At 44.8% G+C, this 14,367-nt stretch overlaps 1 protein-coding gene across 2 annotated transcripts in view; it reads right to left on the bottom strand.

Annotated features, from left to right (window-relative positions):
* The window catches only part of Ip6k2 (inositol hexakisphosphate kinase 2), a 29,866-nt gene extending 15,953 nt beyond the window's left edge, over nt 1–13,913 (bottom strand). Inside the window, exon 1 of one of the 2 annotated variants that reach the window (XM_036193319.1) lies at nt 13,714–13,913. The gene's annotated coding sequence lies outside the window, so the exon portion shown is untranslated. The remainder of the gene's footprint in view (nt 1–13,713) is intronic. The other variant, XM_036193320.1, reaches the window with a different exon arrangement.
* Between the last annotated feature and the right edge of the window lie 454 nt (nt 13,914–14,367).

Here is a 14,367-nt window from a genome sequence, read left to right as displayed (position 1 = left end):
GTTTCAAAGTGCTGGGATCAAATGTCTGCACCACCACCCCCAGCATTTAAAATTTTTTATTTTATATGTATGAGGTGTGTGTGTGCGTATACATCATATGCAAGCAGAAGCCACAAGAAGTTGTTGGATTTTCTGCAACTAGAGTTATAGAGGGTTATGAGCCACCAAGTAGGAGCTGGGAATTGAACCTGGGTCCTGTGGAGAAGCAGCCAGTGCTCTTTAACTGCTAAGTCATCTCTCCAGCCCAGGATAAGAAAATTTTAGCTCGTGGTTTAACTCTTTGGTTTTGTTTTGTTTTGTGCGACAAGGTTTCTTCACAAACCACTTCTGGCTATACTAGAACTCACTCTGTAGACCAGCCTGGCCTCAAACTCACAGAGATACCCCTGCCTTTCTTCCCAAGTGCTGGGATTTAAAGGCACGTGCCACCACCACCAGGCAGTCGTTTACTCTTGAATCTCCAGAATACAAAACAAACAAGAAAACCCCACCAGCACAGAACAGGTACTTACATCATAAATGTCCCCTAGCACAGGTCCTCAGGATGCAAAAGGCTGCCACTGAGTGTACCATCCAAATCCACACCAATCAAGAGTACAATTGTGTGTGTCAAAACAAAAGACTCTATATAATCTCTACTGTTTAAACTATAAAGACCTACAAAAAGTACTACCTAGCAGGATGTAGTGGCACACACCTCTCTAATCAGGACTCTCAGAAAGTGAAGGCAGGAAGATCTAGAATCAGGGGTCAGCCTGAGTGGGTGGCCAGCATGGGCTACACATTAAGACCCTATTTCCAAAAAAAAAAAGGAGAAATGGAAGGAGGGAGAGGGAGGTAGAACAGGTAGGTGTCAGCTTTCAGCTCACGTCACAATGAACTGTCCATTTAAAATGTTGAAATGGGGCTGGAGAGATGGCTCAGCAGTTACAGGCAGTTTGATTCCCAGCACCTGTATATCAGCTTACAACTGTCTGTCTGTAACCTCAGTCTCAAGGGATTGACACCCTCTTCTGGCTTCCTCAGGCATCAGACATGCATGTGGTGTACAGACATACATGAAGGAAAAACACCTATGCATATAAGAAAAACTTTTTAAAGATGGCTCAGTGGGTAAAGGTGCTTGCAGTCGAGTCTGACCACCTAGTCCAAGTCCTTGGAACCCACATAGTGAGAGAACTGACCCCTGTAAGTTGTCTTCTGACCTCCACATGTGTGGAATGTTTCAAACTCCTTGAAATAGTCTCCAATTCTGAGCATGTGATACTTTTTTTTTTTTTTTTTTTTGGTTTTTCGAGACAGGGTTTCTCTGTGTAGCTTTGCGCCTTTTTCCTGGAACTCACTTGGTAGCCCAGGCTGGCCTCGAACTCAAGAGATCGGCCTGGCTCTGCCTCCCGAGTGCTAGGATTAAAGGCGTGCGCCACCACCACCCGGCAGCGTGTTACTTTTAACACCAAGAGAGAAAACAGTGGTGAAGGTTTCCCAAAACTTATATAGAAACCAAAGAAGGCTGTGCAGCTCTTGAAAGTTTTAAACCACCAACAAACCAACACTGATACAGGACATATCTTTTGGGCCTAAGAACTTCACTCCATGTTGGAGACCCTGAGAAATGGCCCACAGGTTCACAAGTGATGATTACAATTAATGCACAGTCCCTAAGGTATGTAAGGCACAGGATGGTCAGAGGAGAAAACAACTAACTTCTCAACTTTCAATAATAATGGGACATGAATTTAAAAGAAATAAAAGGTCATGGGGGTTTTGCTTTCTTTGAAACAGGATCTCATGCAGCCCAGGCTGTCCTTGAACTTGCTAAGTAGCTGAGGATGACTTTGAACTTCTGAGCCTCCCAAGTGCTGTGATTACAGGTGAGCACTACCACACTCAGTTTATGTAATGCTGGGGATTGAATTCAGGCCTTTGTACATTACTAGTAAGTAGAGCTACATTCCCAGTCATTATTTGTTTTTGAAACAAGAGTCTCCTTATGTCACCCAGGCTGGCCTTAAAATCACCATCCCCCTGCTCTGACCTCCTAAGTGCTGAGATTATAGGCCTGAACCAGCACGAACTCCTGTTTATCAAGCACTTACTGTTTACACGGCTCCTCCATTCTTCCGACTCTGGAAGAAAGGTACTGATTACTGTCTTTACAGGTGCTGACATGAAGCACTTATCAGCCAGGCCTCATTACAGAAAAACAACAGGTACTAGAGATCAAAGACTCACTGCTAAGGACGGCAGGATCATTCTAACATCAGAAGAGTCATAGCTTCTTGGCTGGCTCTGAGGGTCTCCCTTAGAGAGCGACCACAGCAGGCAAGGACCTCTAAGAGCAGTAGGAACAGAGACAAGGCACAAAAGCCCTGTACAGACTTGTTCTCTGGGCTCCAACACAGGGTATTCATTTTTAGCATCAAAAAAATTTTATACAAGTTTACTTCTTTGTTTAAAAAAAAATCTGTGCACACGTATGCATGTGGTGGTATTGTGCTCCCCAAAATATTGTACACCCTAATAAACTTACCTGGGGTCAGAGAACAGAACAGCCACTAAATAGGCCAGAAAGTAGGCAGAAATCCACCTGGATCTCTGTGAGTTCAAGGCCACACTGGAAACAGCCAGGCATGGTGACTCATGCCCTTAATCCCAGGAAGTGATGGCAGAAAGCAGAAAGGTATATAAGGCGTGAGGACCAGGAATTAAAGCTGGTTAAGCTTTCAGGCTTTCGAGAAGCAGTTCAGTTGAGATCCATCTGGATGAGGACACAGAGGCTTCCAGTCTGAGGAAACAGGGTCAGCTGAGGAATTGGCAAGGTGAGGTAGCTGTGGTTTGCTCTGCTTCTCTGATCTTCCAGCATTCACCTGGCCCTAGGTTTGTTTTTATTAATAAGACCTTTAGGATTCATGCTACATATGCACAAGTGTTTGCATCTATGCATGGAAGCTAGAGAACCTGGGGTGACATCCTAAAAAATGCCATCCAAACCCCCCTCTAAGATAGTCTTAATTGGCCTGGAGCTTATGAACTGGGCTGGACTGGATGAACATCGAGCTCCAGGGAGCTTCCTGTCTTCATCTCCCCAGCACTGGGATTACAAGTGTCCACTAACACCCTGTGTGCTGGGGACCAAACAAATGTCCTTGTGTATACAAGGAAGTGCTTTAACGGCTGAGCCATCTCCCACCCCCTTCCCTTACTCTAGATTTAATAAGAAGTTTGTCATTTCATGCAAGTCACACAGCGATGCAGAGCAAATGCCAAGGGACAGATGAAACTGCAAATTCCACTCTAGAACCTGTAAGGGCACAGCAGTCCTCAGCTGCTCCTGTTCTCTAAAACCCAGCAAACTCCAAATCACTCCATTTCTGTTTCATCAGACCAGACGTCTGCCATGATAGACAAGTCCCCAAAACAGAGGCCAAGGGAAAGAGCGTTTTGGCCCACCTACAACGGTCACTAGAGTAACCTGCTGGAATTACAGACTCTAGAGACCACACCAGGCAGAAGCAGGACTGGAAGTTCAAGGCCAGTCAGCAGACAGTGAGATTCTGTCAGAGGGGGGAATGTTAAGGCAATGTTCATCACTCAACACTGGGCAGCTCACAACTGCCTTCAACTCCAGCTCCAGAGGGTCTGACAGCTGTGACCTCCTCAGGCACCACCACCTATCTCTGACACAAATACACAAAAAGAAAATAAATCCTTAGTAAATAAAAACTAGCTGGGCAGTGTGGTCATATGCCTTTAATCCCAGCACTCAGGAGGCAGAGGCAGGTGGACCTCTGTGAGTTCAAGGCCAGCTGGATCTACAAAGCAAGTTCCAGGATAGCCAGAGCTGTTACAGAGAAATCTTGTCTTAAAAAAAAAAAAAAAAAAAAAAAAAAAATTAAAGAAATAATATTAAGAGCCAAGCAGTGGTGGCACACACTTTAAAAAACAATAATTCATTTTTATTTCATGCACATTCATTTTCTTGTCTGCATGGATGTCTGTGTAAAGGTGTCAGATCCCCTGAAATGGTAGTTACAGGCAGTTATGCGCCACCATGTAGGTACTGGGAATTGAACCAGGTCCTCTGGAAGAGCAGCCAGTATTCTTAACCACTGTGCCATCTTTCCAGCCCCAATGTTTACTGTTTAGCCTTGCCTGTCCTAGAACTAGCTCTGTAGACCAGGCTGGCCTTGGACTCACAGAGATCAGCTTGCCCAGCTGGTGCACACCTTTAATCCCAGCACCTGGAGAAGCAGATTGAGCTCTTTGTTTGAGGCCAGCCTGGTCTACAGAGTGAGTTCGAGGATGCTGAGGGCTATAAAGAGAAACCTATCTTGAAAAACAAAATAATAATATTAATTATTTCAGGTTGGGGATTTAGCTCAGTGGTAGAGTGTTTGCCCAAGGCCCTGGGTTCGATCCTCAGCTCAAAAAAAAAAAAATTATTTCAATTTTAAAAATTAACTTCTAGGGGCTGGAGAGATGGCTCGGAGGTTAAGAGCACTGGCTGTTCTTCCAGAGGTCCTGAGTTCAATTCCCAGCAACCACATGGTGGCTCACAACCATCTGTATTGAGATCTGGTGCCCTCTTCTGGTCATACATGCTGTATACATACTAAATAAACCTTTAAAAAAAAATTGACTTCTAGCTTCCAGAACTGTGGAGAAGAATCTGTTATTGTGAGTGCCTCCAATTGTTTAACCAACAAAACCAAAACCTTTGAAACTGCTGTAAGCACCACTCCCTCAAGTAGATCTAATTGTGTGAGGTATGATGTGGCCCCTTTATCAAAGCATCACATTTTCTTATAGTTAAATATGTTGTTTACACCAAGAATTTTTCAGTCTTAGAACCAGTTACTCTCTGAAAAGTTTTGGAGTGTTGAAAACTGCTGTGTTCTCTACCGTTAAGCTCCATCCTCAGCCCCAGTTTCTCCATCTCTAGTATCCAGCCCATTGGTGACAGGTACAACTGTTACCCTCCTAATAGAAAGTATACAACACAGGAACACAGAGCTGGAACCTCTCAGACAGTCAGTCATCAATCTAGGAGTGTCTTCCAACCCAGAGTCACTGTCCTCTCCTGTGTCCATCCGTCCCTCCCGGCTATGAGCTTCAGACAGGGGTCTATGCTCCCTATCTTCAGCACCCCTAGGCCCGAATCAGAAACAAAGGGATCAAAATGCTGTGGACTTCATGGACAGTAATACAACAAGGACGACCTACCGTGAACTGGAACAGGGGTGAGCCCTATGCTGCACCAGATCCTGTGCCTCCTACGGCTCTAGTAACTTCTTCTGCACCTTCTCAAGCCCTCCTTCAGGCAAGTATTCTACCTCAAGGCTTCACAAAACATTACAGGTTCACTGTCCAACTTTTATTACCCTGCTCTCCCCGAGGGTAGTCAGTATTCTTCCATGACCAAACCAGCACAAAATGAGCCAGCCTTGTGAGAACACTAAGACTGTCCCAGTCACAGCACTATGTCCTAATACACAACCACCTGCCAATTATCCTTCACAAGTCCTGACACTGCTCAACCATCTTTAACGTTCACTTCAAGGAAATCAAATTCCACTGACAATCTTTAGGGTCACCTCCTTGTGAGGAGAGCAGTGGGCTGTGGAGAGGATGAGGGTGACCACCAACAGAGCACTGCCACTTCTGACATCTCTCCCCAATGTGCCCATGTGTTTATGCACTCTCTCATTCATCACTCACATTCTCTCTCATCACAAGGAGCTTATGTTTCTTCCAAATTAAAAACACTCTGAGGGGGCTGGAGAGGTGGCTCAGAGGTTAAGAGCACTGGCTGCTCTTCCAGAGGTCCTGAGTTCAATTCCCAGCAACTACATGGTGGCTCACAACAATCTAGAATGAGATCTGGTGCCCTCTTCTGTATACATAATAAATAAATAAATCTTTAAAAAACAAACAAACAAAAAAAAACCACTCTGAGAAACAAGTCTCATTCTTGTCCGTCCTTTCCTTACTAAGTCTTACTTGCTCCAGACCTGTTGTTGGTCATACCCATCAATAATCAGCCATAGAAACTACAAGATGGCCGGGCAGTGGTGGTGCATGCCTTTAATCCCAGCACTCGGAAGGTAGAAGCAGGCAGATCTTTGTGAGTTCGAGGCCAGCCTGGTCTACAGAGTGAGATCCAGGAAAGGCACAAAACTACACAGAAAAACCCTGTCTTGAAAAACCAAAAAGGGCTGGGGATTTAACTCAGTGGCAGAGCGCTCGCCTAGCAAGCGCAAGGCCCTGGGTTCGATCCTCAGCTCAAAAAAAAAAAAGAGAAAAACAAAACAAAACAAACAAAAAAAAAAGAAATACAAGCTGCCACCTGGCATCCAGAATGGTCTGTACTCCCAAATGTCCCAAGACCCTTTACCCTGGACTTAAGAGTTCTCAATTCAGATGTATCATCCCAACTAAGCAACGATGTCACCAAACATGGGCCCTTGGGAAGGGCTCTTCAGTTACTGAAGGCCCCGCACAAATCCTACAGAGAGCAGAGGAAGCAGAAATGTCCAATTTCAGACATGGACACACAGTAAGAAAGCTGCAAACAGCTGGACATGGTGGTGGCCTTTAATCCCAGCATTTGGGAAGCAGACGTAGGTGATTCTGAGTTCAAGGCCAGCTTGGTCTACATAGATAGTTCCAGGACAGCCAGGGCTAACGCTGTCTTGAAAAGCCAAGTAAATAAATAAATAAATATTCATGGGGCTGGAGAGATAGCTCAGTGGTCAAAAACCACGGAGGGAGGGAGGGAGGGAGGGAGGGAGGGAGGGAGGGAGGGAGGGGAGCAGAAAATGTTTAGTAAGACTTAACAAATTTGGGAAGACAGTTACCTCAACAATGTGAAAATAGGTGGTTTAGTAAGTTATTAGCTGAATGTTCTTCCTGTGAGGTTACTCACAAAAAAGACACTCTTTGGTGGAGTACAGGGCATCCACCCCCTGCCCCTTCCCTCACTGGGCAAGTGAACAAGTTCAAGAGTTGGCCCTGTCCCAAATTAGAACAGAACAGAGGCAGATCCTGCAAATCCCCAGTGTACCCTGTAAGACACAACTGTGAGCTCTAACAGCACTCTCTACAGAGGTGAGACTCAGCCTAACTCCCCACTTAGGAGAGGGGAAGAAGGTACCATGGCAGGGCACACAGGCACTAAGTTTAAAATGCATCTAAACAAATGGGCACCAGAATGGAGCCTGGCAGGCATATAATTATACTAATCTAAGGTGAACATATCTGCAGTCTTAGCAAAACCATCTGTGTAAGATTCAAAGCTGGGGCAGAGAAGGATTTAGGTGGTAGGCAGTGCAGTGGCACATGCCTGTAGTCCCAGCACTCAAAGGGCCACGAAAAATAAAGTACTGGGTATGGTGGTGCACGGCAGGCAGATCTTTCTAAGTTCATCCTGCCTGGTCTCACAGCAAGCTCTAGGCCAGCCATGGTAACACAGTGAGACCCCGTCTCAAAAAAAAAAACAAAAAAAAAAACAAAAAGTTCTTTGTTCACCTATGTTAGAAAACTATTGTCTCTAGCAACTTATTTGAAAAATAAAATTAAAAATTAAAAATTAAAATGTGAGTAGGAAGGACTGTTAGAGAAAACATTGTTAGCTAATGTTCATTTTATACCTGTAAAACAGTCTATATTACTCTTATAAGAGAAGCAGGGAAGGGTGATGAAATATTTTTTGCATTTCCCAATGGAGCTGATGCCCACGGGGCATCACATTCTTGTGTGTGCAGCTTGAGTTTGGAGAGACTACTGGCCCCAAAGCAGCCCCAGCTAGAAGAGCAATACAAAACTCAAGACAAGGTACTCAGGGCTAGTACAAATGGAGGGTTAAGAGTAAAATGGCCCAGAAAGCTGGGGCCTAAGTATATCGGGTCAGCAGTGGAAAGTGAGATCCAGCCTGGAACCAACTGCATACATTCCTGTCCATGAAATGAAGATGCCAGGGGTTCTGTTTTCTGGTCCGTAACACGTTTTATTCCATTAAAACACAAACTTTATTCAGCAATTTCTTTTCTTCCTTTCTTTGTCCCTTTGTCCCTGAGACAGTCTTGTTATATAACACAGGCTGGCCTTGAACTCAAGGCAATCCTCCCACCTCAGCCTCCCAAGTACTGAGATTATAGAACTATTAAGTACTGAGATTATAGAACTATTATCACCACATCTGGCTTTAGATGATTTTTAAATGAGTGGTAAGATTAGTGGATACATAAACACTAAATATTTTCTCATTTTATCAACTGTGAATTTCTATTCTAAGTATTAAAAAAGAACCCAAAGTGAGTAAAAGATTTTGTAAACCTTCCACAACAGAGCAGACTTTAAAAAGATGGCCGTGATGGCACAACCATGTCATCCCAGCTCCTTTGGGAGGCTGAGGCAGGAGGTTGGCAAGATCAAGGACTGCCCAGGATACAGAGCAGGGTCAAGACCAGTCAGGGCAATTTCCAGAGTCTTCATTCAAAAAAAGGGGTGGGGTGGGGAGACAGACATGTAGCTCAGAGTCAGCACACTTGTCTGGCATGCACCAGGCCCTGGAACCATCCTTAAAATGGAAAGAAGAAAACAGACAGAAGAACCCCTGGCTGATTTCAACTACCCATGGGAGCTTAGACAGCAGACACTGGAGTGCAATCTCCTAGACACAAAGATTCAAGACATCTGAAGCCTGACATTCATCAGCCAGAGAAAGACGGTTAGAAGAGACACTTCACAGGAACAGAAGGTAAAAGGACCGAAGCATGCACTTCAGAGAGTCCAGCACAGTCGTGGTGACAGCAAGTGCAGCTGTTAGCATTTTTATGTTCCGTGAGTTTCTGTAGATGCTCATGACATTGCAGTAGTTACATTTGGCAGGCACTTAATAACAAGGTAGGCTTTTTCTATTGCAGTTCACATCCTACTACCTGTTCTGACCTAGAAACTAGATTTTGGATATAAAATCCTCTCTACCATCTCAGCCTGAACTAAGTTTCATATTGGTGAGAAAAAGAAAAAAATTCAGGGGCTGGTGAGATGGCTCAGGGGAAGGTGCATGCTGCACAAGCCTGGCAAGGTGAATTTGATCCTTGAAACCCACATAAACGGAGAGGAAGAGGACCAATTCCAGAAAGTTGTCCTCTGCCCTCCCTAAGTCCTTCCTTCTTCTCTCCCTCTCTCCCACATACACACACCATGCACATACAAAATAATAATGTATTTTGAAGGTCTTAAAGATGGAGGTCTCCCTATACTGCCTTTCTGGGACTGCAGGTCTGCATGCACACTGCTAGCCAGAGTTCATTTCTCAATACACCTCAGCAGTTCTTTCCCAATTTCTTCACAGAAAGGATTAATAATTCAATCCAGCTACTTACCACAGCCAAAAGGTCTCAATCACAAGGAATGAACAACAAACGCCAGAAATTCCACCACAGCTGCTTCAATAAACAAATCACAAGAAAAACAGAACAAGCACATATAAACTGAATCGATTAAGAGCCACCTCTGTAGCAGGAATCTTAGAAGGTCTTATTAATGAAATCAAACCTGGAGCCAGGTATTGGGATGAATGCTGGAAGATCAGAGAAGCAGAACAAACCACAGCTACCTCACTTCACCAGTTCCTCAGCTGATCCTGTTTCCTCAGACTGGAAGCTTCTGAGTCCTCATCCCAATGGATCTCAGCTGAACTGTGCTGCTCCAAAGCCTAAAAGCTTAACCAAGTGTTGAAGATTTAGCTCAGTGGTAGAGCGCTAGCACAAGGTTCGATACTCAGCTCCAAAAAAAAAAAAAAAGCTTAACCAGCCAAATGCTTCTAGTTCCTGGTCCTCACGCCTGGGATGGAAGGCTCGATTTCTGGGATTAAAGGTGTGATTTACCATGCTTAGCTGCATCTTTGAACAGATGGATCTCTGCCTCTGGAATGCTAGGATTAAAGGCGTGTGCTACCACTGCCTATCCTCATGTTTAATATTATGGCTGTTCTGTCTTTGACCCCAGATAAGTTTATTTGGGTGCACAATATTTTGGGGAACACAATCCCACCACACACCTCAGTCACCAGGGCAATAGTGGCACACCCTTGATCCCAGCACTCAGGGGGCAGTGGTAGGCCGATCTCTGTGAGTTTGAGGCCAGCCTGGTCTAGAGCAAGTTCCAGGACAGCCATGGTTACACAGAGAAACCCTGTTTTGGGGAAAAAAATGGGCCACCTCATCAGAATGCTATGAGCAGATCTTGAATCCTGATTTAAACATACCAACGAGTAAAAATGTCAGATGGCTATATGAATTTTAGAACTTTAAAAAATAAAGAGTTACAAGTTTTTAAGCAGAGTAATGGTACTGTAGATTACATGGCTAGCCCTCCCCCACCATTTTGAGACATTGTAGCTTAGGCTGTCCTCAATTTGTGATCCTCCTATATCAGCTTCTTAGTGCTGGGGTTCACTCATATCCAGCACTTTTTGTCTTCAAAGACACGCACTAAAATATGTATAAGCAAAATAACATTTCTGGTGGCTAAGGTATCACAGCAAAACAAGAAACAAAAACATTTCTGGATATGTGCCCTTCAAAACCCAGCTTTCTTCTACTTTTCCTCCTTCCTTAAAGAGCAAGGCAAGGGGCTGGAGACGGCTCAGTGGTAAGCACATTGGCTGCTCTTCCAGAGGTTGAGTTTCATTCAGTGCCCAGCGCCCACACACAGCTTACAACAGTCTACAACTGTAGTCCCATGAGATCTCACGCCCTCATCTGGTGCACATACATGCAGACAAAACACCCAAACACCCAAATTAAAAAAAAAAAAAAAAAAAAAAAAAAAAAAAAAAAAAAGAGGGGGGCGGGGAGCCAGGCTCACAGTTAGGCAGAGGTTAGGCAGATCTCTGAGTTCGAGGCCAGCCTGTCTGGTCTAGCGTGAGTTCCACACAGAGAAGAAATAAGGCAAGCTGACTGTAGTGGCTCATGGGTATAACCTCAGCATCTGATTAAGCATCTAGAGGTTAAGGCAGGAGGATTGCCGTAAGTTCTAGGCCAGCCTAGGTTATTATGTGAGGCCTTCTTAAAAACCAAATAAATGGGGGCTGGAGAGATGGCTCACTGGTTGAGAATACTGATTACTCTTCCAGAGGACCCGGGTTCAATTCCCAGTACCTACATGGTGGCTCACAGCTGTCTGTAATTTCAATTCCAAAGGACCAGACACCCATGGGAAAACACCAGTGCACATAAAATAAAAATAAATTAAATAAAAAACCAAATAAACGAATAGTTAAGTAAATAAAACGCAATGTGAGACAGCAAGAGATGTATATGGATACAACATGTAAGGACCTGAGTTTTGGTTTGGAGTAGTTTTTGGTTTTGATTTTTGAGACTGGTCTCTCAATGGTAAGCCTGAGCAGTTTAGTCTTGGAATTTGTGGCAACCTACTGCCTCAGCCTCCCAGTGACAGGAGGACAGGTGTGAGCCACAATCAGCTGAAATCAGTTGGCTGTTAGAAGCTGGTGATGAATGACAGATTAAAGCCACATGCACATTATCTCTGCAAATGATGTTTTTCTTCAAACTTTTTAATGGATTCTCAATTCAATTTTTTGGCTCAAGGACATTTACTTACCAACACGACATACTTCATAACATACACTACTTGTTATTTTTATTACACAAAAAGACAAAATATAATTTTAAAAATAAAAATATGCTTCAAATGTAATCATACTAAAGTAATCTTCTGATTATTTTCTACCATAAAAAATATGGCCAATTTGCAAGATAATTATCCCATGACAAAATAATTTCCCTTGCCAGAGGTGGGGGCAAATGCCTCTAATTCTGGCACACAGAAGGCAGGGGCAGGAAGATCTATAAATTCAAGGCCAGCCTGATCTACATAGTGAGTTTCAGGGCAGCCAGGTATACATAGAGACCCTATCTCAAAAAACAAACAAACAAACAAACAAACAAACCAACCAACCAACCAAACAACTCTTCCCTTGAAGGGAAAATTCTTCCCCAGTGCATCCTCTTCATGAGCCAACAATGGAAAATTTTCACCTTAACAAGCTGGCCCTAGGAAGGCTCCAGCCCATCCTTGTTGCCTAGATACCAGTGACATCTCTAGGGCTTACAGAAGTCCCTGACCCTCCCTGTAAAGGAGACTAAGTTTCATTAGTCAGCAATTGCGTCCCCTGGCACATTCCAATGTTCAGATACTTGGTTGTATAGACCAAAACCTGTCTCCTAGGAAACTCCAAAGCACAAAAGAAGTCTATATTACATGAGAAACTGGTTTCTACAATTATAAGAACAGGTCTAATCCGACTTAGGCACTTGAATTTTACTCTTTAAAAAAACAAAACAGAATACAGGTAAACCTGTCAGAGTAAGTCAACAGTTCAATTAGTTTGATCTCAAAAAAAAGGAGGGGGGGAATCAAATGGTCTGTTCATGTCAAATGTAAGTATTCATTTTATATTTCTATCTGTGACAGCCGCTGAATTAAAACAACAAACCCCTGCAATTATACACTCTCCATGGCAACAACTTAGTAAATAAGCATCTTCCTTCTCTTACAATGTCATCCAGGGAAAAAATCCAAACACAGCAAACATTTTAAATACTCAACAAAACTGCTGTAAACAAGTTCCTCTAGTCTGTAACATTTTTGATATGTTTCAAAGCTTTCAGTATTTTTTCCTTTGGAGTATTTTTATTTTGATATTTATTCTTCGACAATTTCAAACATTTATACGATGTATTTTGATCCTGCTCACTCCCTGGCCCCTCTGGTCCTTCTCCCACCTCTTCTAGACCCCGTCAGTACTTTTTCTCAAAACTATTCGAAATTATTTTGTTCTTGCTCTATATACATTTTGTTAGCAAAATGTTTATTTACAAGCGATGACTAGCTCTATTTCCTTTGGTATGTAAGATCAGTAGATTTCACTAGTTCCTACATTTTTCACTCATTTCTCTGCTAGTCACAGCTTTCTTGATATTTGAGGGAAACTAAAATCCTAAAATGAAACAAGTCATTAGGAAGGATGCGGAAGACAGATGCAGTCTTGTTATCAAATGTGAAAGAAATAACTATCCCACTGGCGGTAGAAACATCACTATAAAAAAAAAAAAAAAGGCATCTCCTGATGCGGTTTAATGTCTAAAAAAAAGACAGTAAGGTTGGATGCGCAGCTCTCCCCGCCCCCAATCAAAGACGAGGTGACTGGCTGACGTTCATACCCAAGATGGCTGCACGTCTGCGGGCGCAGGTAACAGCACCTGAGCATCAGGGCTGACCCCTTCATCCAAAGATAGGGACGGATCGGCAATGACCTGGGAGGTCGTGGCCGGGGGACCCTGCCCACCGGAAGACCGGGGAGACCGCCTCAGAGACGGAGACAGACAGCGTCGCCCCCGCCCCCAATCCCAGCAGACCTCTCCGAGGCGGGGGCAGAGCCTGCCCTCCTCTCAATGGGAACTCTGGCCTCCCCAGGACCCGAAGACAGGATGCCCCCTAAGCAGGGAAAGTTTTAGTCCACAGAAAGGGGGAGACCGCTTCGCAGTGACAGCCAGAGACCCCCTCCTCCAAATAATCCGGGAAGCTCCCGAGCGATCAGGAAGCCTGTCCGCTAACGGCCCCGAAAACCTCCCTAAAGCCCGGGGCGACAGGGCCACGGGCCCGCAAGACGGGCGTTACCTGCGGCCGCAGCCCAGTCCCGCGACGCTTCCGTCCTATTGTTTCCCTTCCACCAAAATGGCTGCGGCCGCGCTCAGCCCCGCCCCCCGAGCTCGCTGCCGGCGCCCCTCACTATTGGCTCGCACCCGAAGCCGCGCAAGCGGACTGGGCAGCCTGGAAGACTGTTGCTAGGGCGCCAGGATTCGCTTCGGGGGCTTCCTGGGCGGGGGGAGGGGGCAATGAAGGCAGGAGGCGGAGCGTTGTCCTGGTGACGAGGATGGCCAATCGGTCTGTTGCGTAGCTGAAGTAACTGATGGGCTGTGCGCCAATGGGGCGATTGTAGGATGCCTAGGCTAGATCGACGAGCTGGCAGTCCTGGTTTGCCCTGCGCGGGGAAGCTCCCTAGGATACAAGAATGTCGAGGCCAATCAGTATTCATTCTGTGACAGACTGCAAAGCTGGCCACCCTAGTAGATGGATGGACAAAAGTGCATGTGAATAGTCGCTAAGATGGATTAAAGGGATAGCTATACAGAGCGGACAGAAGAATGACGACACGTGATGGACAAAGAAAAGGCGATGTAGAGGGCCAGTGACAAGGCTCAGGAAGTTAAAGACACGGAGATGAGTACAGTCTTTGGGACTCATAAGGAGAGAACCAACTCCCCGCAGGTT

The sequence above is a fragment of the Onychomys torridus genome, chromosome 7 (genome assembly GCF_903995425.1).
Source record: "Onychomys torridus chromosome 7, mOncTor1.1, whole genome shotgun sequence".
NCBI classification, from domain to species: domain Eukaryota; kingdom Metazoa; phylum Chordata; class Mammalia; order Rodentia; family Cricetidae; genus Onychomys; species Onychomys torridus.
The sequence above is the reverse complement of the archived record's forward strand: the minus strand, read 5'-3'. Positions and strand labels throughout refer to the sequence as shown.